The 25,458-nt window shown below is 41.1% G+C and overlaps 1 pseudogene; it reads right to left on the bottom strand.

Moving 5' to 3' along the window:
• Positions 1–9,995: 9,995 nt before the first annotated feature.
• Rps3-ps7 (ribosomal protein S3, pseudogene 7) lies at positions 9,996–10,805 on the bottom strand (annotated as a pseudogene).
• Positions 10,806–25,458: the final 14,653 nt, after the last annotated feature.

Raw genomic sequence — 25,458 nt, 5'->3', positions numbered from 1 at the left:
CGAATTATTGTTAGTTCTTTACAAAAGGCTCGTTTAGTATTTACTGATGGTTCCTCCAATGGTAGTGCTGCGGTAGTGTCTGGAGGGAAGGTAGAGGTTATAAAAATTCCTATGAATAGTACTGCTTATGATAAAGCTTTACAAATACACAGAAAATTTCATCTTAATGCTAGTTCTTTGAAGTTTCACAATGGAGTAACTAAAGAACAAGCAGCTCAAATAGTCAGTCAATGTCCCCAGTGTGCCCCATTTATTTCCTCTCCCAATTTGGGAGTTAACCCAAGAGGGTTACAACCTAATGATATTTGGCAAATGGATGTTACCCATATTTCTTCCTTTGGGAAGCTACGGTTTGTCCATGTGTCTATTGATACCTATTCTGGCCTGCTCTTTGCCTCTGCTCATAGTGGAGAGAAAATTTAAGATGTTAAGTCACTGCTTACAGGCCTTTGCCTTTATGGGAGTCCCACGACAATTAAAAACTGATAATGGTCCAGCATATACTAGCGGGCCTTTTAAGAAATTTTGTGAGGATTATGATATTGTACATAAGACTGGCATTCCTTATAATCCTCAAGGACAAGCCATAGTAGAAAGAGTTCATTTGACACTTAAGAATTATCTTGAAAAAACTAAAACAGGGGACCAGAATTCCCCTCCTGCTAAACTTTCCTTTATTACCTATATTTTAAATTTTTTGTTAGTAGATAAGAATAATTGTTTAGCAGCAGATAGACATTGGAAAGGAAAAAGACACAAGGAAGGTATGGTCCGTTGGAAAGATTTGGCCTCAGGAGTATGGAAGGGACCTGACCCTGTCTTAGTTACGGTTAGGGGTTCTGCTTGTGTTTTTCCTAGAGATGCTGGAGCACCCATTTGGGTTCCTGAACGTTGCGTTCGTCCTGTCTCCACAGAATCCGGTACCGATGGAGATCGTGATCCTGATACCAGTGGGAACAAGGACACACTTCAGTCAGCAGTGATCTCCACCAATAGGACGCCAGAAAAAGCAGCTGTCCTGTCTGATGACACCAAGATTCAGCTCTTGTGGTTCGGGTCCCTGGAGTCGTTCTTGTGCCCTCAGAGGAAGACGGAGACCGGAGCAGCTGAGGAGAACCAGAGACACAACAAGATGAGGTGCCCAGGACGAGATATCACATTGCTGCAGAGAGAGTGGAGATATGAAAAAATGGAGCATAGAAATGCAATGGGGCTGCAGAGACCCTGGAATTCACATCTTGCTGGTAAGGAATGCAGATTCCCGCCACTGTTGGAATTGATATTGTCTTTTAAAAGCCTGGTCTGCTTTAGACAACTGTTTCTAGCTCCACCCACTTGCAAATTTTGCAATTTCATTTTTTCTTAACAGTTGAATAGTCTTTTACTGAATAAATATGCCACATCATCATTGTCCATCCATGAACATTCAGGCTGGGTCCTATTTCTGGCTATTATGAATAGAGCAGCAGCTGGGATTCCTGGCATATCTGCAAAAGGAAATTGTGGGATGAGTCACTTAGGGAGTGAGGTTTTTTTTTTTTTTTTTGGTTCTTTTTTTCGGAGCTGGGGATCGAACCCAGGGCCTTGCGCTTCCTAGGTAAGCGCTCTACCACTGAGCTAAATCCCCAGCCCCGGGAGTGAGGTTTTTAATCAGAAGGAGGAGACAGACACAAGAGAGCCAAGGGTGTGTTTTAGGGAGGAACACAGCTAAATGCCCCTGAAGCAGCTATGTCAATGATTGTGGGCTTTTATAGTTAAAATGTTGAAAGGAGGTAATTTCCAACTAATGTTGAGGAAGGAGAGAAAAGTGTGCTGGTCTATTCATTTCAGTATTAAAAGATTTTTTTATTTAAATAAATGCAACCATAAAGTAATTTCTGAAGGTGTCGGATAGGCTTACAAATAAGGGGAAAAATGTAATTAAGACAAAAACAACGTGGATTAAAAATTTAAAAATCAAACTAAGTTTTTGGTACATAGGTCACATGACATTAAAGCATGGTTTCTAACCTGAGTATCATTCACTAGATACCTTAACAATGTTGCTTGGGAAAGGAATATAATTCTGAACACTCTTTTTTACTGTAAAGACATTTCCTGTCAGTTGTGTAGAAACTCTTCTCGGTCAACAAGAGACACAAGGAAGATCCAGGTAGCAGATGATGGAGGCCTCCTTTCCTTACCCATTTATTCTCTCATGACTTCATCCTGCACATTTGTGTGAAATGTGTATCACGAGAGGGCTAACCACAACCCCAGCTTTCTGGCTTGAATGAAGAGTATGGCCCGGGGGGGTCGGAAAATATGAGGAAAATCACCGAAAGACGAAAATACTAATCCAGCTGCAGAGAACAGTTTACGAATTGCTGGGCTCAGATCTGAGGTACCTGTGAGTAAATCTATTCTGAAGTAACATACCAGATGTTGTCACTTGGACTAAATGTGTGCCAGGCCGGCCACTAGGGGGCACACGTGTGACTTTGAAAACAGAATCATCATTGAAACCATAATACAAATGCCAAGTCCAAACTTGCAGCTTAAACCTATAGGGATCATTTGACAGATTAAAAAAAGAAATACGCGGGAGCCGGAGAGATGGCTCAGCGGTTTAAGAGCACTGGTTGCTCTTCCAGAGGTCCTGAGTTCAACTCCTAGCACCCAAATGGTCGCTCATAACCATTTGTAATGGGAACTGATGCCCTCTTCTGGTGTGCCTGTACTCATATACATAAAATAAATCTTAAAAAAAAATACGCCCTTTTCCAGGAATTAGACCAGACTTAGTATTGTCTACCTAATAGTATAAAAATATTTGTCCTACAAAGAACTGGGAAAGTCTCAAACTGCAGGATAAAAACAAGAAACAAGACCAACTAATATTAATGCTGAGAGGACTCAGATATTGAAATTATCTGTCAAACATTTAAAATAACTGTTACAAAAAGCTTTGAGAGGTGATGGGCAAAGTCTCTTAGAACAGAGTGAGAAGGTTGGAAGGCCACAAAACGACTCTCATCCCACAGAAGAACTGAATGGAAATGGTCTGGAAAAAGAGAGAACCAAGTGTACACGGAGGAATGAATACCCCAGCTCCATCAGGTCACCTCTGGACAGCAGCAGAGAAGTAACCACAGCAAAGCTGAAGGGTCCCGTGGAGCAAACCCAAATGTCTCACTTTGTGTGACCACTGTTACAGAGGTAAAGAGAGGAGTGTGAGGTACAGTGGAATATTTGAAAAAGATAATGGCCAAAACCTTCCCAAATCGACAACATGAGTAAACCCATACATAGAGTCAAGAGAGACACCAAACACGAGTCAAGAGTTAACCCAAACAGAAAAGCTCAACAAAGTCCAAATCTCAGAATCTTAGTCACTTCTGTGGTTGTAAAGAGACACCACAGCTGGGGCAACGCTTATCAAAGAAAATCTTTAATTAGGGCTGGCTTACGGTTTGGTTTCAGAAGTTGGTTCATTGTCATCGTGGTGGGGAGCATGGTGGCACGCAGACAGGTGTTGGAGCGTTAGCAGAGGGCTACATCCTGATCTGTAGGCTGAGAGGAGGAGAGACCTCAAAGCCCACCCTCAGTGACATTTCTGCCAACAAGGTCACACCGCCTAATACTTCTAACCAGAGTAGGGCCACCCACTGATGGCTAAGCATTCAAATATGTGAGCATACGGGGGCCATTCCTTGTGTTCTCACTCAAACCACTGTACCCTGCATAGAAGAAGGAACAGTAAAGTCGGCACAAAGGAAAAAGATCCTCTCTCTCTCTCTCTCTCCTTCCCTCCCTCTCCCTCTCCCTCTCCCTCTCCCTGTCTCTTTCTCTGTCTCACTATTTAGACCAGGCTGGCCTCAAACACACAGAGGTCCTCTTGCCTCTTCTCAAGTACTAGAATAAAAGGTACACACCACAACACACAGGGAGGAAAAACTCTTGAAGATCCTTAGAGGAAAACACTACTATTTTTGGAAGTACTGGTGCCAGGGACTAAATCAGAAATTCTGGAATGAAGAAAGGAAAATGGCCCAGCATCTTTTTTCTTCTTTCTCCCATCTCTCTTTCTCTTTCCCCTCTTCCCGCTTTCTCTCTCTCCTACCCATCTTCTTTTTTGAGATAGTATTTTACTGTGTAGTCCAGGTTGGCCTTAAATTCAACACTGCCTCTGCCTCTAGATCCCTGGCATCATATCCTTGTACTAGTGTGCTGTGCTTAGCAAGAACTGAAAGACAAAATTGTCAAGCCCGTGGGAATTAAGGTGACATCAAGACATTCTTAGATGAATGGTTACTAAGAACAATGTCATGAGAAAACCTCCAGAATGATAGAAAAAGCAGGTTTTTCAAATCAGAGAGAGAGAGAGAGAGAGAGAGAGAGAGAGAGAGAGAGAGAGAGGGAGGGAGAGAGAGAGAGAGAGATGCATGTGGGCATTTATGTCACAGTGACTGTGTACGTGTCAGAGTATGACATGCTGGAGTCAGTTTCCTTTCCACAATTAGGGTCCCGTGTTTCAAACTCAGCCCCTCAGGTTTGTCAGCAAGTGCCCCTCCGTATTCACTCAGCCATCCTCCTAGCCTTTACTTTCTTCTAAATTCTGTAAAACGTGTTTGATAGTTGAAAGCAAGACAAAGGGCAACATACAAAATCTGTCATATTTCTATGTATCAGCAATAAAAAGTTGAAAAAAATGTCTTGAGTAACTTCCTTTTTAAAACTGTGAAGCTAACAAATCACTTATAAGATAATTAAAATCTGTAAGTGCTGGTCAAGAAAAAAGTTTTTTTTAATTTTGTTTTTTATGTATAGCTCTTTTAAGTCTTTTTAAAAATTATTTAAAAAAAACACAATAGATTCTTTTTCATACACTATATCCTGACTACAGTTTCTCCTCCCTCTATTCCTCTCAGTTCCTTCCAACTTCCTTTCCCATCTAGATCCACTCCCTGTCTGTCTTTCATTGGAAGAGAGCAGGCTTCTAGGAGATAACGACAAAATGTAATACAATAAAATATAATAAGCTAAAACAAAAACCGTCACATTGAGATTGGACGAAGCAAATCAACAGAAGGACCCACGGATAGGCCCAGAAATCAGAGGCCCACTCGTTTACACCCTCAGGAGTCCCATCACACCACTAAATTGAAATCTGTCGCATACGTGCAGAGGGCAGGGTGTGTGGTCCCTTGGTCCCTGGTGCAGAGGACCCATGCAGGCCTTGTGCTTTGTACCCCAGTCTCTGTGAGGCACATCACCTTTGCTCAGTGGATTTACAGGGACTGCTTTTCTCACTGTCTTCATCCCCTCCGGACCACTCACTCTTCGTGTCTTGAGTTCTGAGGGGTGGGATTTAATGGTGACATGCCATTTAAAGGTGTATGTTTCAAGATCTGTCTGTCTGTCTCTCTGTCTGTCTCTGTCTCTCTGTCTCTGTCTGTCTGTCTGTCTGTCTGTCTGTCTGTCTGTCTGTCTCTCTCTCTCTCTCTCTCTCTCTCTCTCTCTCTCTGTGTAATATCTGGCTGTGAACCTCTGTATTTGTTCCCATCTGCTATAGGAGGAAGGTTCTCTGTATAACTGAGTAAGGCACTGATCTCTGTATATAACAGATTATCATTAATAGTCATTTTATTGTTTTATTTTCTACTAGTTAGTTAATCAATCAATCAATCAATCAATCAATTAATTTTTATACTCCAGACCCTGAACAATAAAAGAACTGGTAGAGATCTCACCATTCCTGATTTCAAGCTGTACTACAAAGCCATAGTAATAAAAACAGCATGATATTCACATAAAAATAGGTACATTGGCCCATGGAATCAAATGGAAGACTCAGACCTAAATCTATATACCTATGGACACATAATTTTTGATAAAGAAGCCAGAAATCCACACTGGACAAAAGACAGCATCTTTAACAAATGGTGCTTGTCAGACTGGACATCTGCATGTAGAGGAATACAAACAAAGGAACTAAGTGTATAGAGAAATGCTTTTAAAGGAGGGGGCATAATGACAGATACATCAAGCCAGAACTTTGATCTACAGATTTGATACAGTTCGAGTCACAATCAGGGCAGATTTTTTTTGAGATGTTTTCATTTGTATGTAAAGGGTGGAAGATTAAATAAACTGTTTTGAAAAGCAGGGGTTGATAAGAAATAGACCCACATATCAGCAGAATCAATTAATACAAAAATAAGTGCATCTAAGTGGTGTCACTTTATTTTTGACAATTGAGAAATCTCATTAAAAACATCGGGGCTGAAGAGGTGGCTCAGTGGTTAAGGATACTTATTGCCCTTACACAGGGGACTTGGGTTCAACACCCACATAGTGGCTCATTAACTCCAGTTCAAGGGGATCCACACTTTTTCTATCTCCCACAGGTACCAGGCAGGCACGTGGTACACAGACGTATATGCAGGCAAAGCACTTGTACACATAAAATAAATTTAAAGTAATCTATTTTTAATTTAAGAAACTTTCTTTCCTTGAAAGTTGATTATCACAGTTATTTTCTCTTAATATTTCAATATTATCACAGTAGTCAGAGGAGAAACTATAATCAGGAAACTAACTAATTTCAACTAACAGTGCAACAGAAAAGAAGCTATTGGTTGCCAGAAATTAGGAATGCAAGCAGTATATTATTCAGATGAAAGTTTTGTGACACATAACTATATTGCATTTTTATAAATTCTGATATTGGTTACATAAACCCATATATGTCTTAAAATTCATAGACTTGGAATAAAAAAAGAAGTCAAAATTAACTGTATATTTTTCTAAAAAATAAAATTGGGGTCGATTTTTTTTTAAATCAGGTGACAGATCAGGTTCATTGGATTTATTTTCTTTGCTGACAAGCTTCTCCAACAAATATTGGACACCAGAAGTTCCCAAACTGGTTTATTCAGAGACTCTGTTCCAAGAGGAATAGTTTTGATGAGGAAAATAAAAAGTCTCAGCTCAGTTCAGTTAAACAAGTTTCAACTGCTCTCTGTCTCTGTCTCTGTCTCTGTCTCTCTGTCTCTCTCTCTCTCCCTCTCTGTCTCTCTCTCTATCCCTCTCTGTCTCTCTCTCTCTTCCTCCCTCTTAACCATCTTTTTCCGCATGCTCTGTTCATCGTGGAGCTCCCTGAGAAAAATCTCATATCAGGATTACCCAAGTTTCTGGGACCGTATTGCCTGTTGTTCTTAGAGTATTAACATCTCCCGAGGTACAAATTAATAGTTCTACAGTTATACAAAATGGCACAGACTGGGTAAACAGCAAATGTTAATTTCTTATGGGTCCTGAGGGCATGGTCAAGGTACCGGTATGCTAGCATCTCTTTCTAGCTTGAAGTCGGTGCCTTCTCCCTGACTGCAGAGCCTTTCCTCCATGTGTGCAGGCTCACATCTCACTCTTCCTTTGCAAGGGCACCAATACCATATACAACCAATCATACCTCAGACTATACCTCCAAAAACATCACGAGGAAATCTGGAACTCGAGGATATGACTCTTAAGGAAACATAAACACCTGGTCCATGACACCTCAACTTCAGACCATAACTGGGAAAGAGCTTCTGATTATTGGTTTGGAAGTTATCCTTATTGGAATGTAACTTAAAAATGATTATATGAAGCTAAGGAATCAGATATCAATACAGATGGTTGTGAGCCACCATGTGGTTGCTGGGAATTGAACTCAGGACCCATCAGTCTGGTGGTTCCTCAGAAAAATTGGACATAGTACTACTTGGGGTCCCAGCTATATCACTCCTGGGCATACACCCAAAAGATGCTCCAACATATAACAAGGACACACGTTCCACTATGTTCGTAGCAACCTTATTTATAATTGCCAGATGTCCTTCAACAGAGGAATGATACAGAAAGTATGGTATGTTTACACAATGGAGTACTACTTGGTTTTTAAAAACAATGACAACATGAAATTCTTAGGCAAATGGAAGGAACTAGAAAATATCGTCCTGAGTGAGGTAACCCAGTCACAAAAGAACACAAATGGTATGCACTTACTGATAAGTGGATATTAGCCCAAAAGCTCGAATACCTAAGAAAAAATTCACAGATCATATGAAGCCCAAGAAGAAAGAAGACCAAAATGTGGATGCTTCATTCCTTCTTAGAAGGGAGAACAAAAGACTCACTGGAGGAAAAGAGTGGAGGAGGGACTGAAGGAAAGGTCATCCAGAGACTGCCCCACCTGGGGATCCATCCTAAATGCAGCCACCAAACCCAGTCACTATTGCTGATGCCAAGAAGTGCTTGCTGACAGGAGCCAGATATGGGTGTGTCCTGAGAGGCTCTGCCAGAGTCCTACTGATACAGATGAGGATGGTTACAGCTAACCATCAAACTGAACAAGAGAACCCCCATGGAGAAGTTAGAGAAAAGACGGAAGGAGCTGAAGGGGTTTGCAACACCATAGGAAGAAAAACAGTATCAACCAACCAAACCCCACCAGAGCTCCCAAGGACTAAACCACCAACCAATGACTACACATGGAGGGACCCATGACTCCAGCCACATATGTAGCAGAGGATGGCATTGTCCAGCATTAATGGGAGGAAAAGCCCTTGGTCCTGTGAAGGCTTGTTTCCCCAATGTAGGGTAATGGCAGGGCGTTGAGGTTGGAGTGGGTAGGTGGGCGTGGGAACATCCTCATAGAAGCTGGGGGAGTGGAGAGTATGGGAGAGGGGGGAAAGGAGATAACATTTGAAATGTAAATACATAAAATATCCAAGAAAAAGAGAATTATTTTAAAAACAGCTAGGGAGATGACTCAGTGGGGAAGTATGAGAACCTATTTGGATCCTAGAACCCACATAGAACTAATTGGTTGCAGCAAACACAGCATTCCCGTACATGGGAGACAGATGGGAGAATCTCCTGAAACTTGCTGGCTAGTTAGCCTGGCCACAGAGGTGAACAAGACACCTGGGCTCAGGGTGGAAGACGAGGGTTGACACCTGAGGTCATCCTTTGACAGCCACATGTGGACTGTGACACATGTACACAAACAGTCATAGTCTCTCTCTCTCTCTCTCTCTCTCTCTCTCTCTCTCTCTCTCTCTCTCTCTCTCTCACACACACACACACACACACACACACACACACACTCACACACTCACACACATGAGAAAAGATTGTAAGACTGAGAGCCTTAGTAAAATGGCCACCAGTGTATGAAATTATGGAACCACAACCCAAATCAACCCATAATGCTTCCTGATGCTGCGGACAGTCAGTCACCTTTTGCCTAAACTCTGGGACACACTAGTTTGCTTCCTGACTCTGTACCTTCTCCTTACCAGAACTCTCTTTTAGTAGAATTTTTACCAGATGTGGCTTTTTAGGCTTCTCTTCTTTTCCTTGCTGTAATGCTTTTGGGATTCACAATGCTGTGAGGTTCAGGATTCCTTGTGCTTGGTGTTTTTGTTTGTTTTGCATTTTCAGTTCCTACACTGTAGTTCACTGACTGATTCAGAGATCAGCTGTTTCTAAGTTTTGGCTCTCGGGAGTGAATTTCCCAGGGACACTTGCTTCTGAGGATGACCACAGGTCTTTGTTTTTCTTGGTTACTTAGATGTGCGAATTCTAGCTTGTATGCTTTATTTCATCAGAAACCACAGCACTGTTTTCTAAAGTTGTTTTATACTATGGTATTCTGGCCAGGAATGTTTGAGAGTAACAACAGTTCTACGTCTTTATCAATGCTTTGTACTGTAGTTATTCTGGGATGTATACTGGTACCTCTAGGCTTTATTTCCCCATTGACTTCTGATATTAAATGGATATTCATGTTCTTGCCCAACAGTAACATACCGTGTGTGTGTTTGTGATGTTTGTTTAAATCTCTTATTCATTTTAAAGCATCGGTAGTTTTATTATTTATTTATTAACTATAAGAGACCTTGTTTATTTATTTATTTATTTATTTTGTGTGTGTGTGTGTGTGTGTGTGTGTGTGTGTGTGTGTGTCTTTGCTCAAGATTTTATTAAACGTCTTTACAAGACAACATCCAGCCTCCAGGTGCAGCTGCCAAGACCCTGTTATGCTGTAGGCACTGGCTGAGGCATGGGGGGTGCCTCTGGCTTCCCACCCTTCTGTTCTGAAATGGGGGTAGTGGGCAAGATTTCATCTTTAGGTTCCACAATGCTCACACGATCAGGCAGAGGCTTCTTGGGACCAGTCTTACCACTTGGGTTCCAGGGTAGCATGATCATCACTTTGATGCCCAGCACAGCCTGTCTGAGGAGCACATGGGGCACAGCGGTCTCAACATAGCAGTTAACAGGGTCTCCGCTGTGAATCATCAGACCATTCACAAATTCATGGACTTGGCCCTCTGTCCTCGGAGCTTCCCAGACACCACAACCCTGCTGTCCTTGGCCCCGCTCTCCATAACAAATCAAAGCACACCACAGCAGGCCCTTCGAACTGCAAGCCCTCCTAGGAGTTTGTAGCTAGAGTCTGCCTGGGCAATGGCACACAGACAGACAGACCTCTTGTGGCCACTTTTTCTGCATAAAGCTCTACGCTGCCTTCAGGGAAGCTGAATTGCTTCTGGACAACTGCAGCCAACTCTGTGATCCGACGACCCTTCTCCCCAAGAACATTCTGTGTTCTGGTGGCTAAAATAATGATTTCTGTTCTGGTCGGCGTAACTCAGACTTCAACTCCAAAGTTGCCATCTTCAGTCAGCTCCCGAGTGAGACGCTCATTCAGTTCAGCTTTGAAGATGCCATCAGCTGCAAACTTCCTCTTCTTGGAAATCTGTACCGCCATCTTGCTGCCTCGCGCTGCTGAAAGGAAAGGCAAGAACCCTTCATATACGATAGATTTGAGACTTTTATTAGACACGTGATGTGAAAACATCGTCTAGTCTATGCTTTGTATTTTTATTTTCTTATAAGTTTGCCAGAGAATAAAAGTTTTTAATAGTTTGATACTTAGTTTATTGTTTTTATGATTTAAACTCTTTTTAATCCTAAAACAATCTTCAATTGGGTCAAAATCACAGATTTAGCATGCTGACATTTAAACTTATTAGTTTACCACTGGGTTGTTATGCTGTTTATGCTTATATTTTTGACATTTTAAGATTTTATTCACTTGTAATTTTAAAGTTCATTAAAACTTGGAAAACAACACGTGGCATTCTTAGCTCCTGGCCCACCAGGTCTTTGCTTTTGCTATCCCAGTTCCAGGCAGATGGTTTCCTCACTGCGCATGCGATCCTCAGCAATGTGATTTAACCAGACTCTATGATCATTTGTAGCCTGCTGTCCACTGTGGTTCCTTAGAAAACTTCCAGGAACTCATTAATGTATTATATTTTTATAAACACAATTTGTATAGTTTTTAAGAAATGTAAGAATGCTTTTAAAAGTGTCGACACAAGCTGACGTGGTGGTGAATACCTGTAATCTGGAGGCTTGGGAGACTGGAACTTGCTGCCATCAGTCCAAAGCTAGCTCGAGCTACAGAGTACTCTGCCTCTAAGAACCAAACGACCAAAACAAACCACCACCACCGTCATCACTACCAACAGAACATTAGCAAATAAATCAGTCTATGTCATGAAATAAAATGTTAACCAGTTATCAAAATATTATTACTAACTGTTGCAGTAAATGTTTAGAAAATGTCGGAATGGTTTTAACTCGCCTTAGCGCAGGCACCCGTAGGACCACACGGCACTGTGGGATATCTTTATCTCAGCAGCTCCACGCTGCCCCCACGTACTCTCAGACCCAGGTGATCCACGAGCCGTTCCAGCGTGGCCTCTTGCCATGCTGGTCCCTGGAGTTAGTTCCCGCACCCGTGGGCCATGTGGAACTAACCATAATTTATCGCTGGTTGGTATCTCTCCCTGCAGTTCTCTGCTAGCCGTGAACTCTGGTTCCAGTAAAATCAGGGCTCAACAAACTGCAACCCAACAAACAAGATTTATATGTTAAATTCCCAATCCACAATACATCCACACAATAAACTCACAATCAATTGATAAGGACATAAACCGCCCACCTGAATAAGATAAATTGACCTATAGAAATCCATCCCTTAAGAAATATTCATAGCAACCTGTGTCTATGTAGAGACGCATGGCAAGGATCATTTACATCTGCCTCCATGTTGATTCTTTTTCTTCTGCTTCTCCCTCTCCTTCTATAACCTACCTCTGATCCTGCCTCCCTTCCTTCTCGTCCAATAACGGGCCTCGTTTTCTCTCGCATCTGCCTTCACCTGCATAACGACATCAACCTACCGCTCACCCTGTGCCAACAAGTAAAACAGAGTAGGCTGACCCTCAGCCTCTACTGAGTGTCCCTGCACGCTGACAGCCCTTTCATGTTGAAATCTCCAGAACCAGAACACGAAGGCAAGCTGAGTCTCCATGTAGTCGTCTATACAAAGCCTCCTAGTGCCAAAGGGTTGGCTCAGTGTTTAAGCTCACTTGTTGATCTTGCAGACGACAGAGGCTCAATCCTCAGCACCCATATGGCTGCTCACCGCCATCTATCTTTTGTAACTCTAGACCAGTGGCTCTAAACCTTCCAATGTGGGACCCTTTAATACAGTCCCTCGTATCATGGTGACTCCCAGTCATAACATTATTTAATCGCTACTGCATAACTGAAATTTGGTTATGAATTGCAATGTAAATATCTGATACACAGGATTTCTGATATGCGACCCTCAGAGGGGTCATAATCCATACCTTGAGAACCACTGCCCTAGACCTTGGAAATCTGATGCCCCCTCCATGGGTACCAGACACGCTCACGTAATACATACATACATATATGTGTATATATATATGTGTATATATATATATATATATATATATATATATATATATGCAAAGGCATCAACTTTAAAGCCCTGTATTTGAAAGGGTTGTGAATAGGCAGCATGCTGAGCTCACCGAAGCCCTATCATGGTGTTTACACAACTCCTCCCACTCTAGTGCCTCCTTTTCTATCCCTAAGCTCCACAACTCTGTCTTCCTCTATCCTTGTTCTATACACCATCGAACACTTTAAAGTTTAATTTCTTCTTGTTAATACTGTAAGTCTATCATAAACATTACAGCTCTCCAGATAGAGCACGCTAGCATCCATAAACACTCTTTAAAATTTATTAGTTTGTATGCATGTGTGTACATGTGTATAATGTGCATGTATCAGTGCCTATGCACACGCCATGGTGTTCACACGGATGTCAGAAGACAACTTCCAGAAGTCAGTTTTCTCCTTACACCATAGGTTCTGGTGACTGAATTCAGGATGTCAGGCAAGAACTACAAGCATTTACCCTGCTGCCTCTTCCCACCAGCACATAGGCACGCCCACAGTTAATTCCTTCTTTCCTTCCTTCCTTCCTTCTTTCCTTCCTTCCTTCCTTCTCTCCTTCCCTCCTTTCCCCCCACCTCCACCTTTCTCAATGCTTCTAATCAGTTCTAAGGCTTTCTACATGTTAGTCAAGTTCTGTACTGCTGAGTTATATCACCCAACCAAAAAATTTTTCCGTGTTAATTACATTGTATTTTCTTTTTCTTTTTCTTTTTTTCTTTTTTTTTTTTTTTTTGGTTCTTTTTTTTCGGAGCTGGGGACCGAACCCAGGGCCTTGTGCTTCCTAGGTAAGCGCTCTACCACTGAGCTAAATCCCCAGCCCCTACATTGTATTTTCATTCTGTCTGTATTGTTTCTGTGTTCCCTGTGGTTTTTGGTCTTGCATACAGTCATGCAGGCCCTCCAAATCCACTAGAACTTTCTGTCTGTATTGTTTCTGTGTTCCCTGTGGTTTTTGGTCTTGCATACAATCATGCAGGCCCTCCAAATCCACTAGAACTTTCTGTCTGTATTGTTTCTGTGTTCCCTGTGGCTCTTGGTCTTGCATACAATCATGTAGGTCCTCCAAATTCACTAAACCCTTTCTAGGGTTTTTGGAAGAGGAAAATGGAGCACTTCTATCACATGAGCAAGAAATTTCAGTAAAGGGATGCAAATAAATGCTAGAGGTCTGTAGAACAACATTCTGACCTATAGGCAACAATCATTTACTGCACACTAAAAGTCTCCTAGAGAGTAGATGCTATAGTGAACAGGGGGCAGTCTTACAAAACCAAAGAGTCATGAATAATTCAAGAAGGCAAGAAAAAAGAAATTAGAAAGTGGACCGGGGAGCTGGGTCAGTGGGAAAACGTTTGTTGCACAACGATAAGAACCTGGGTTTGATTTGCATCCATGTAAAAACAGGGCATTCCGGAGCTGACAGCATAGAAGAAACGGGGGTGGGCCACCCACTATAGGTAAAACGGTGGGCTTCTGGTTCAGCAAGTGTCCAATTTAAATAAGTACTACTATTGAGGCCAGAGAGATGGCTCAGAGGTTAAGAGTGCTGGCTCCTCTTCCAGAGATCCTGAGTTCAATTCCCAGCAACCACATGGTGGCTCACAACCATCTGTAATGAGCTCTGGTGCCCTCTTCTGGTGTGCAGTCACATATGCAAGCAGAACACTGAATACATAATAAATAAACCTTAAATAATAAATAAATAAATCTTACTGATGAATGGATTTAGCACTAAACTGACCCCTAATGGCTAATTGTTATATCTATAAGTTAATGCATCTCTCAACTCTCATCTGCAATAGATCATAATTAACACAGAAACCCACAACTGGCTAAGGAGCAAAGAATAAGAATTCAGAATGCTCAGCCCTAAAGAAAACACAAACACACACACACACACACACACACACACACACACACACACTTACTTCTCCTGCTTCCCATTATTTTGGGAGAGAATGTATAAAGAGTGTAAGGGCTAGAGGTTGTTGATGACTACAGGAAGCATCTTCCCTCGACAGTGGTTGTGACAGCATGCACAAACCCATGCAACCCATGCAGCCGAAGCCCAGTCTAGAGAGGGCAATGGAGTAATTGGTCATTGTTAGCTGTTAAGAAAGGAGGAGTCAGTTTTCTCTAAGACTAGTAATTGACCATATTCCAGAGAAAGACCACAACCACCTATATTTTGGAGAGTGTGAATTTGTTTTTAAAGTTTTTAATATAAAACTGTATGATAGAGAAGGAGAGTGGATATGGGAAGAGTTGGGCAGGGTGAGCATGGTCAAAACACATTGTACTAATCTCTCAGTGAACTAATTAAGGTGGAGAATGGTAGAGGACCTAGCATGGGCCTCTGGCTTTTATATGTGCACACATGGGTGAATGCATCTGCATATGTGTACACACACACACACACACACACACTTCACACAGAGAGAAATAAAGAGTAAAAATCTTTTAAAGGAGCCAGATTAAATTTTCCAGTGTAGGACTAAAATGTAAGCATTCATCAGAGTCAGGAAATTACACATGTCCACATGTGATCCAGTAATTTGGCTTTCTCCTAAGGGCATTAGCAAAGTTGTGTAGTATTATTGAAGGTTAATTATATAAAACATAATTTATAATAAATTGTATTTGAAAGCTGATAAATTCCATTTTAACAGAATTGCATTCACAAATTATTTGAATTCATTAAATCCCATCAAGGAAACACAATCAAAGTAAAACATTTAGAAGGCATATTAGTGGTGGCTGAGTAATCTTTGTGGTTGGAAGAGAATTTTAGTGAGTGAGGTCTCAGGTCTCTATGGTAGAAATTCATCCACATACATGTCCATGCTGTCTTTTTATTTATTTCAAGAGTTAAATATTGCTATCCTTACTCTGTAAAGAACATTTAAGTTTTCTCAGCCTTAAATAAATAATTCCAGAGTCATGACTTTTAAAAATGGCAGTGTGACCATATATGCTGATTAATATCTAGTTTTCCTATTGTTCCTGTGCCCCCAAAAGATGACTTTTATGAATAATATCTTTAGAGGATTCTCCTGAGTTAGGATACCAATGGATCATTAAGAGGCCTAAATTGTGAAATCAATGGATCAATAGGATTTCCTGCTGGGAATTGGTGAGCTATTCTGGTTGAAGTGTGGAGTAAGAGAAAGAAGAACTGGACCCACAGAGTGAGTCATCTTGGTGCCACTGAGACCCTGACTCATAACGACCCCTGTAGAGGCTTTGGCAGGCAGCTGCTCAAAGTGAGGTCATGGTCAGGATGCTTGCATATTTGAGTATATGGTTAACATCCTTGTGAAGAGGAAATGGAATGCTACATATTTGGAAATCATCATTCACAGTGATCACACTACTGTGGAGGGTGGCGGGCAGTCATGTTCATGGAGAGACTGAAGTGCTGAGACGAATTAGCTGGGGACACTTGGCTGTTACAATGCTGAGGTAGACTGTAAAGTTGGCTGGACAGTTCAGACTACTTCGGGGAAGATACCTAAAGACAAGGGTAAATTCACAACCTTGATCTCTATGCTCAAAGCACCAGGCAAAGGAAAAGTCTAATAGCTTTAGAAAGTTGAAGATGTCCACAGCTCCGAAAAAAAGAAGAAAAAAGAAAGAAAGAAAGAAAGAAAGAAAGAAAGAAAGAAAGAAAGAAAGAAAGAAAGTTGAAGACACCGAGGACCAAGATTTCAAAGAAAACAAATCCTTGGCCACACACAGAATTCTGCTCCAAGTGCATGAAACTGATGTTGAAGGGAAGTTACTGTTGGGTCATTTCAGGCTTCGTGAGCACTTATGGGACAGCTACTTTAAAGTTAACTAGCTGTCTCCACTTGCCATCAGACATTTTCATAAAGACAAGTAGGGGTGGGTAGAATATTTTATATTTCAGTGGGAAGTAAAACAGAACAGACATGGCTCAGTTAGGATACAGTGGCTGCTGAGACCACATTTTTTTTCCTGTGCTAAGATTGAAAGTTCTTTATCCAGGCAAGGGTTAAAGTGGATGCTGATTGAAAAAAAAAAAAAAAAAAAAAAGAGGTGAGCTACGCTGGTTAGTCTGTTTGCTACCCCATACCCTTGCTTCGATCCAGACCATGCCCTTTACCCAGTGTGCCCCAGAAGACTCACCTCTATGAATCCCATGACTACAGTTCTTTGGCCCTTTGGCTTCCGGGTGTTTAGTCAAAGGGAGTCAGCTACAAGCATAGTAGGGTGGGGGCAGGAAGAATGTCATGCCACTGTCCTCCTTCCTTGCCTTTAGTTGGGAATAGTGTCGGCAGTGACTATATTGTACGTTTATAATTTCTGCTCAACAACTATTTTTCAATAGCTCCCAACTCTTTTCAGGTTTTGGAGAAGCTGTTGTCCAGTCTTTGCCCCTTCGATTTCCAGCTGTAACTAATCCTTGAGCATATCAGCAAGTCATTTTTGTTCCCCTAACCTTGCCGATAACTCTTTGGCTAATGCTTCTTTAAACATGGAAACAGGCTTATCTGGGTTTGGTTCTTAGCATATGGTAGCACACAACTATCTTCGCCCTCACTTCTAGGGGATCTGACACCTTCTTTTGACCACTGAGGGTCATGTACTCATACGGAGTAGGCAAAATACTCATCCACCTAAAATAAATATATCTTTTAAAAAATTAACAAGGGCTGGAGAGTTGGCTTAACAGTTAAGTTAAATCTCAACTGGAAACAAGAGTTATGGCATGGAAGCTCCTTTCTCATGCCACCTACAGAGCTCTGGCTCCCTAGCTCGACAGGCACACACACCACCGTCCCTCCCTGTTACTCTACAATGCTCATCTATGGCTATCCATTGCTGCCTGTGCCTACATTAGCTGACTTCCAGGTTTGGCCTCCCTAGATGACCCTTTGTTAATTTTTTTAAAAAGATTTATTTATTATATATAAGTACACTGTAGCTGTCTTCAGACACACCAGACCTCATTACAGATGGTTGTGAGCCACCATGTGGTTGCTAGGAATTGAACTCAGGACCTCTGGAAGAGCAGTCGGAGCTCTTAACCGCTGAGCCATCCTTCCAGCCCTCTGGTTGAGATTTTAAATGCACAAGGAAAAGCATCAGTTCGTGTAGTTTAGTTTTTACATAGCTACCAAAACATGAGTTTATATACTCCATGCTTTTGCTTGTTCATCATTCATCATATGTTTGTTAGAGTTATTTATAGCATAGGCTAGGAACTACCATATTGTTATAAATTTATCTTAATTTGAGGTCAGAATTGATACTTATACAACAGAATGAGTTATCTCCAGTGGCGATAGTAATTAGTATCTGTATGAAGAAAGAATTAAGTATTTCTTCATATTTTTCACATGTATTTTTCAATATATTATTCGTATATATTTCCAGGTTCCTTTTATTGGACATGTTAAAAACACAGGATGACTGGTTGAGTAACTCTTCCAGCGCTACTCAACTTTACTCTTATTAAATTGTAGGGTTCTTAGGGGCTGACCATGTAGAACTCAAAAGAAATAGTTTAGAGAGAGAGACAGAGAAAGAGAGAGAGAGACAGAGAAAGAGAGAGAGACACAGAGACAGAGACACAGAGAGAGACACAGAGACAGAAAGAAACAGACTGACCACATTAAATGTCAGTGTATTAATTTGCCTTCAGTATAGTTCGTTTGTTTTGCCATATCATCTCTCTATATACATAGAAATGAGGGGGAAAACATCTTTAAATTTAGCCCTACGTCTTTAAATTTAAATCTTTTGAGAAGCTCGTCCATGAGTATTGTATTTATATCATTTCTACCCTCTTTCCCCAGTTTCTTCCATGACTCCCTCTACAATTTTTATTGTCATGTATATTCTGCATGAGTCCTGAGGGTCCTGAGATCAGAATCCATGGAATAGTCTAAAGGGTTAAAGGAAACCAGAATTGCAGCCAGGAAGGATTTCTATGTCAAGCATTTCTTGTTAATTGTCTAATATGAAGGGAATGGAGCATAAATTTTAAAATCGGCAACAAGTAATTTTCATTTATTTTTTTGTAATTAATTTTGAAATTTTAAGTTTTACTATTTTGTAAGAGAAAATGGTCCAGAGTCCAGAGACTATTTCAGGGTCCTCCAGTCTGGACCTGTGCTTGTATCTCTATGTGAGGATATGGACGCGTTACTGACCTGGCCAAGAATTCCCTTGTCTGGGCAGGACCCTTTTTTTTCTTTTGAAAGATGGCATGCATTTCTCACCATCTCATTGCTTTGAGGCGAAAGCAAGCAACTAAAGTGTAGTTCTTTATGCTAAAAAAAAAAAATCCTTTAGATCACTCATTGAGAAGGCATCCGTGGCTTCTCAGAAAACAGGGAGATTCCTGAGTGTTTTCCATAGTTAAATAAGAAAAAAAAGCTTTCCAAGTTGGCTGCCCCTCACTGCTGTCCATGAGTGTCATGTGACACTGGCATTTCCATGACCTTTTCTCACATCTTAGGCGTCACTATGCCCTGTGTATCCTTGAACACTAACAATGATGTCTTTCATGAGGTACAGTTCAGCAACTCTCTATAGCTTTTATCTGTCTTTCTCCTTAATTATAGCTGACTTGTCAGGAATTGGGGCAGCTTAAAACATGTTCTTATCAGTTTCTTTTCCTATAATTTTGACAGTGAGATACTCTTTCTAAGTAGATCTTTAGACATGGAAGGCTCTTTCTCCAAAACCATAGCCATGGTTATAAGAAGCCACAGCTCGGCACGAAGGTCTGGAAAAGTAGACAGTGACAGCTGTGGTATACCTGAATTTACAACTGATTTTGGAGCTAACAGTCAGCGCTCTAGCTCAGCTTTGCTTTCTCTGGTTGTTGAAAGCAAGCAGAGATCAGTGTAGCAAAGGGATCTTGACTTTGAGTTCCTCCTTGTCTAGAAATTGCATGTGTTCCCCTCTCTCCTTTGCCCACTGAATGTTTTAATTTGGTCTTCAGATAACGGAGCATGAATTACATACAGTTCCTGGTTTCTCAGTGTTTAAAGATAAGATGAAGGCCTTAGAGACACTGTACTAACTGGGTGGCTTGAAATAATAAAACTTATTTCTGAATAACGGACATGTAAAGCCAAGGGACAGGTAGAGCTACATTGTTTCCAAAGCCACCACGGGAGAATCCTTGCTTGCCTCTTCCAGCTTCTCAGTGCTTGTGCAGCTCATTGGCTTTGGCACCATAGCAGCAATTCTGCCTCCTTTTGAATCTGGCCTTCTTCTTTGTGTCTTATTTGGAAATTTTCAGTGGACTCGGTGTTCATTGAAATCCAATGTAATCTTGGTTTACATCAACATTTGTGGGACAAATCTTATGTCAGGATGGCCTTGAACTCATAGAGATGCCTCTGCTTCCCAAGTGCCAGCCTTGGTACTCCTGATTTAAAAAAAAATTCTCTTATATGTAGCAGAAAGACAAGGCATGGCATTGGGAATCCTCACTTAAAAGCTGTGGGGGCATCCCAGACCCATAGTCTATTTTCCTAATCAGCTGGACTCTGTACTATCTGGATGGCCAGAGTGTTTATGAGATCACAATTAGAACAACGCTAGTGGATGAGGCAATTAAACTCACTCTGGGACACTGGTTCGAGGTCCTAACCCCTCACCAAGTTCAAAATGTCGTCGGAATCAAAGGGCACCAATGGTTAACTAGGGGACAACTATCTAAATCCTAAGTCCTCTTCCTGGAATCAGCAGAAATTGTCCTTAAGTTGCCACACACTAAGCCCAGCAACTTTGCTCTTGTTTCTGAAGCAAACAAATGAACTCACTTCTATGTGGGTCATAGAGAAAGTCTGTTCTAGCAAGCTTGCCTTGAAGGATAAGCCCTTGCAAACCCTTATGTATTATAGTTAAGCATGGGAACAGGTACATAAACAAAGGAATCTGAAGAGCAGGATATGTGCTAGTCAGCCTTCACAAGACAATAGAGGCTAAGCCTCTTCTAATACCTCAGCTCGCAAAGCTGAACTTTACAAATGGGAAACGGTAAGTGGATGCTGACACTGACTCTACATGTGCTTGAATAGTCCTTCATGATCACACAGCTAGATGGAAAGAAGAGGGCTTTTACCAGGAACAAAGTCTCTAATTAAATATGACCCTGAAACTGTATCTCCTCCAGGAGCTGTCTGGTGATGCATGCAGATAGCAGTTGTGTACTGCAAAGGACATCAGAAATCTATCCCACTATCACACAGAGAAGTGAACCAACAGTTCATATGCCAACCAGGGGGCAACAAGGGATGGCTCAGCTATCTCTTCCTCCAGAGTTAAACTTAAGGCCATCTTATACAGAAGCAAGGAAAGAAGCCAGCAAAGAGATAGTCTGACTAAAAGAGACTGGTAAGATTTTGTTGTCTCAAGCACATCAGTGAAGAACTATTAAGAGATTCTATGACCTGTGCAACTTGGGAAGTGAAGCACAGACTTCTCTGGTCACTTGTACTTTGAGGGAAAAAAGACTAAAGTCCACAAGTCCACAAGCAGGGCTTGTTTCCTCCGTGTCTATGGTAACCCAGGAGGTAGAGTCAAGCAGCTTCCTCATACCCAGGAGAAGGACATGCCTTGGAGAAGAGTGGGAATTATATTTTATTCAGATGCCCCCTTATTGAGGAAAAACACTTTCTAATGTGTGCTGATATCTTCATGGGTTGGATGGAGACCTACAACGTGCAGATTGAAAAGCTCAAGAAGTTACTCAGGGGCCTAATAAACAAAGTCATTCCTCATGTGGGTTCCCAAAATAACTTCAAAGTGACAACGGATCTTCTTTTATCTCTAAAATAACTCACAGACACTGAGCATAGCCTACGTTTGCCACAGCTCTTACCTTCTAATAGCATTCTTACTCGCTCTCAATGAAAAGTGTCAGCACAAAACACAACTCAAAGATTAGGACCATGGCCCAGGCACACAGATTAAAGCCGAATTCCATGGTCCAATATGGTAGCACTTTCATAAAATTGTTACAGTAATAGAGCAAAGAAGTTCATAAATCAACACATTTTCAAATGTTTTGCTGTATACATTAGGTAGGGAAGATTTGACAAACAGGAACCCCTTAGATACTCTCTCACGCCACTGTTAAGTTGTGGATGAGTGGGAGCTAGGAGTCTATTTACATATTTCAAAAGATTTACCTAAGGATCACAGAATGTCAGATCACATTCAGAGGTGGCTACTAAGGGGGCTAAATCCGATCTAAGATAACCTGCAGTAATCTAGTTTCTCCCTGCCCTTGTTGTTCTAATCAGTGAATCAGAAATTGTAGTCACAGCTTTAATCCATGAACTTTTGCTCTCAGTTCTCCTGGTTGTCCAAGCATCACTTTATGCCCTTATATGGAACCAAACATTATTTTGGTGACCTTGGATCGTCTCTTATTTTCCTTATATAGGCTTAGATTTTTCAAGACCCATTTTAATAAGAGTTCTTAAATGCTTCAACATCCCTCCTAGCCCGTGACCAAATGTAGGGGAGAAAGATGATTAATAGGACAAGGTGGGGTGTGTGTGGACCTGCTTAGAAGTAGTCTTTTTATATACTAATTATTTTGTATAAGAATGGTAAAATGCAGCAAATTATTCCTATGGCCTAAGTATATATGAGCTTGAAAATTACCATTGTACCTTCCAAGCTGTAAAACTAACTTTCTGGGACTCTCAACACAAACACCACTTGCAGTGAATGGCATGTTTTAATCTTCTCATGCAACCTTTATGATTCTCGGGGAAGAAAGCCTGGGTCTTTTCTCCACAATCTGTCCTGTTGACTCTTCCCAATGTAATCCTTTAAAAGATTACACATGCTTTTTTTGTTTTGTTTTGTTTTGTTTTTAACCATCTCTCCACTTTAATCTTTGACCAACATTTCAAAGTATCTTCTTTCTTGAGACCTTTGTCATTATGGGTGGTTTAGAAAAACACTGGGTGTTCCTTTTTGATTTGAATACCTTATTGATTTGAATACATGGGATCTATTACATATCAGTGACACTATACGTCAAGTCAACTTCACCAGGTTTGGTCTGATAATACACAGCTCTTACACAACTCATTAAATACACACAAATATTTAAAATTAAATTGAGACATACCTGGTTCATGTGTGAGAGCACTTACACTTACTAAATCTCACATGGTGTGAAAATGTAGAGAGTCTATTTCTTTGCACAGGTGACTGTCAAGGGATATGGATGCTCCTGGTAAGAGTTTTTTAAACATTGGTGTGTTTTTCATTTAAAACATTAGAAACCCATTGATAAGAACAGGGAAGAGAAAGTGATCAGAAGTTTTAGAGGCAGAAACCCTGAAAAGGAACAGTTCTAATTCTTGTCCTTGGCTAGAAACTAGAGATGGTATTGATTCTGGCTCATAGTCAGGAGTATCAAAAGGGAGTTCTTGTGTCATGTTTCTTCTCTCTTTTAAATGAGCACCTCTGATTGGAAGCTATAGGTGACAGTGTGACTAAAACTATAGACAGACACCCATTGCTTCTTGGGAAGACCTCTCTGGATTTCTCTAGCAGAAACGGGGCACATCCGTTATAATCTTAATAGATATACTATGAGTTTGGGCTCATAGTCTCCATTGTGTCTCCTCTTATTTACAGCTGATCAGCACTTCAATCAGATGGTCCTGTGCATTCCAATTCAAATTGAGACCCCTGGATTGCCCTCCAAGTCTTAAATTTTCAAGAGAGGAAAACTCTTAAGTTGTTCTACATCTCAATTTCAGCCTATCTCCTAATTGGGTCTCAACTACTGAAGAGGGTATGTTATAGAGAAGACTAGGCTTAAAGAACACTTATGATAAAGCCCTTCCTCGTCATCTGTCTTGGACCCTACCTCCTGTTTCTCTGGTAATACTAGAAAAATAAGCCTCACCTTTGCCACTCCTTAAGACTTAAATTACCAGGGCTTTTTTTGAGGCCCATTAAGAGAAAGCTATTTTTTCCTTGTCAATCAAATAGAAACCTTGGATAGAGACATGCCATTGTTATGTGTCCCAAATATTAGCATATCACATGCTACTGTCTCTTAATCCAGACTGCCTGTTGATTAGCTCATCAGGAGACCACCTTACTGGACATCTACTTCACTTGAAGACATACTAAGGAGATGGGAGGAGTAAGCATTTCCTTGGTGATATGACATGCTCATCTTGTCTAGAGGCCTTTCTCTGGGTGCAGCCCTCTGAAATTCCCATCCCAGCAACACTGCTGGGTCTGCCGACTTCTCTGGAAGGTATGGGTTACCTTTTCCTTTTTTTTTCCTATCTTTTTCCTTGACATACTGGCCCAAAGCCTAAGCACGTTTTCCCTAACACTCTGGGATTTCTCACACTTTTCCTGAGGTTCCTTTTTTTTCTCCTGTGGAGCTGTTTGTCAGTCTTTATGAAGTAGGCCAGCTTTCCTGGACCCTGGACTCAGAAGACGTGGCTTCCCACCTCTTACCCAACCGTCTTATTTTGGCATCGGCCAAGATTTACAGTGCGACTGCTCTGATGTTTTCTCTCTCACTCTAGGAAAGTGACCCTTACACTTACATCTAAGTTCCATCTATGAACTCTTTTACTAACAAATTTGTCTTTTTCACAAGGCATGTGGGCTTCCCTCGTTTGTACATTTGTACAAACGTTGTTCAAATGTGCAAAGCTGGTTCATACATTTGAACAATGCCAGTTGACCTGGGACACAGTAAGAGGTTTAGAATCTGCTTGCGTGTTTTCCAGGCAGGGGAGGTGGAGACTAATGTTCTCAGCCTCTTTCATCTAAGTGTGGTGGGTGGTAGAACATTCAGGATCTCCGCCCACAGCTGGATCGTAAGATTCCAAGCCAGATTTGCCTGTGAGTAGTTCTGCTCCTGTCTCACCTGAAGGGATTCTTGAGGGTAGAGAAGGCAGGCTTTATTCTCAAGATAAACTGGGAGTTAGGGACAATAATTGTCACTCAAAATTTGTAACTAATAAACTTCTTTTAAAAATTATACTTGAAACTTTTCTTTCAGTTAGAAGAATGACTCTCAACCTACTGGTTGTTAACTCTTTTGGGGGGTGGGTCACGTGATACCCTGCATATCAAATGTTTACATTATGATTCATAAAAGCACAAAATTACAGTTATAAAGTAGCAACAAAAATATTTCTGTGGTTGGGGTCACCACAACAGGCAAGCTCTGCTAAAGGGTCCGAGCATTAGGAAGTTGGAGAACTACTGTGTTATGACAGGCTACTTATCATAAGATAATAATTTACTATTGCACATAGGTTATATGTGGTGCTGGAAAATTGCTGTTCACACAAGAATTTCAAAGGAGAATACATTTAGGGACATGTTAGATTCCCTCCTGTTTATCTCAATTACCTACCTCTTTTCTCAAAGAAGGACACAGGGGTGAGATGAAAAACTAAGCCCATATATTAGCTCACATATACTGAGAACATGCAATATTTGATCTTTTTAAAAAGTAATTTACTTTTATTTTATATATGAGTGTTTGCTTGTATGTATGTATGTATGTATGTATGTATGTATGTATGTATGTAT

Source organism: Rattus norvegicus, chromosome 4 (genome assembly GCF_021556685.1).
Source record: "Rattus norvegicus strain SHRSP/BbbUtx chromosome 4, alternate assembly SHRSP_T2T, whole genome shotgun sequence".
Lineage (NCBI taxonomy): Eukaryota > Metazoa > Chordata > Mammalia > Rodentia > Muridae > Rattus > Rattus norvegicus.
This window is presented reverse-complemented; position numbering and strand designations above follow the sequence as displayed.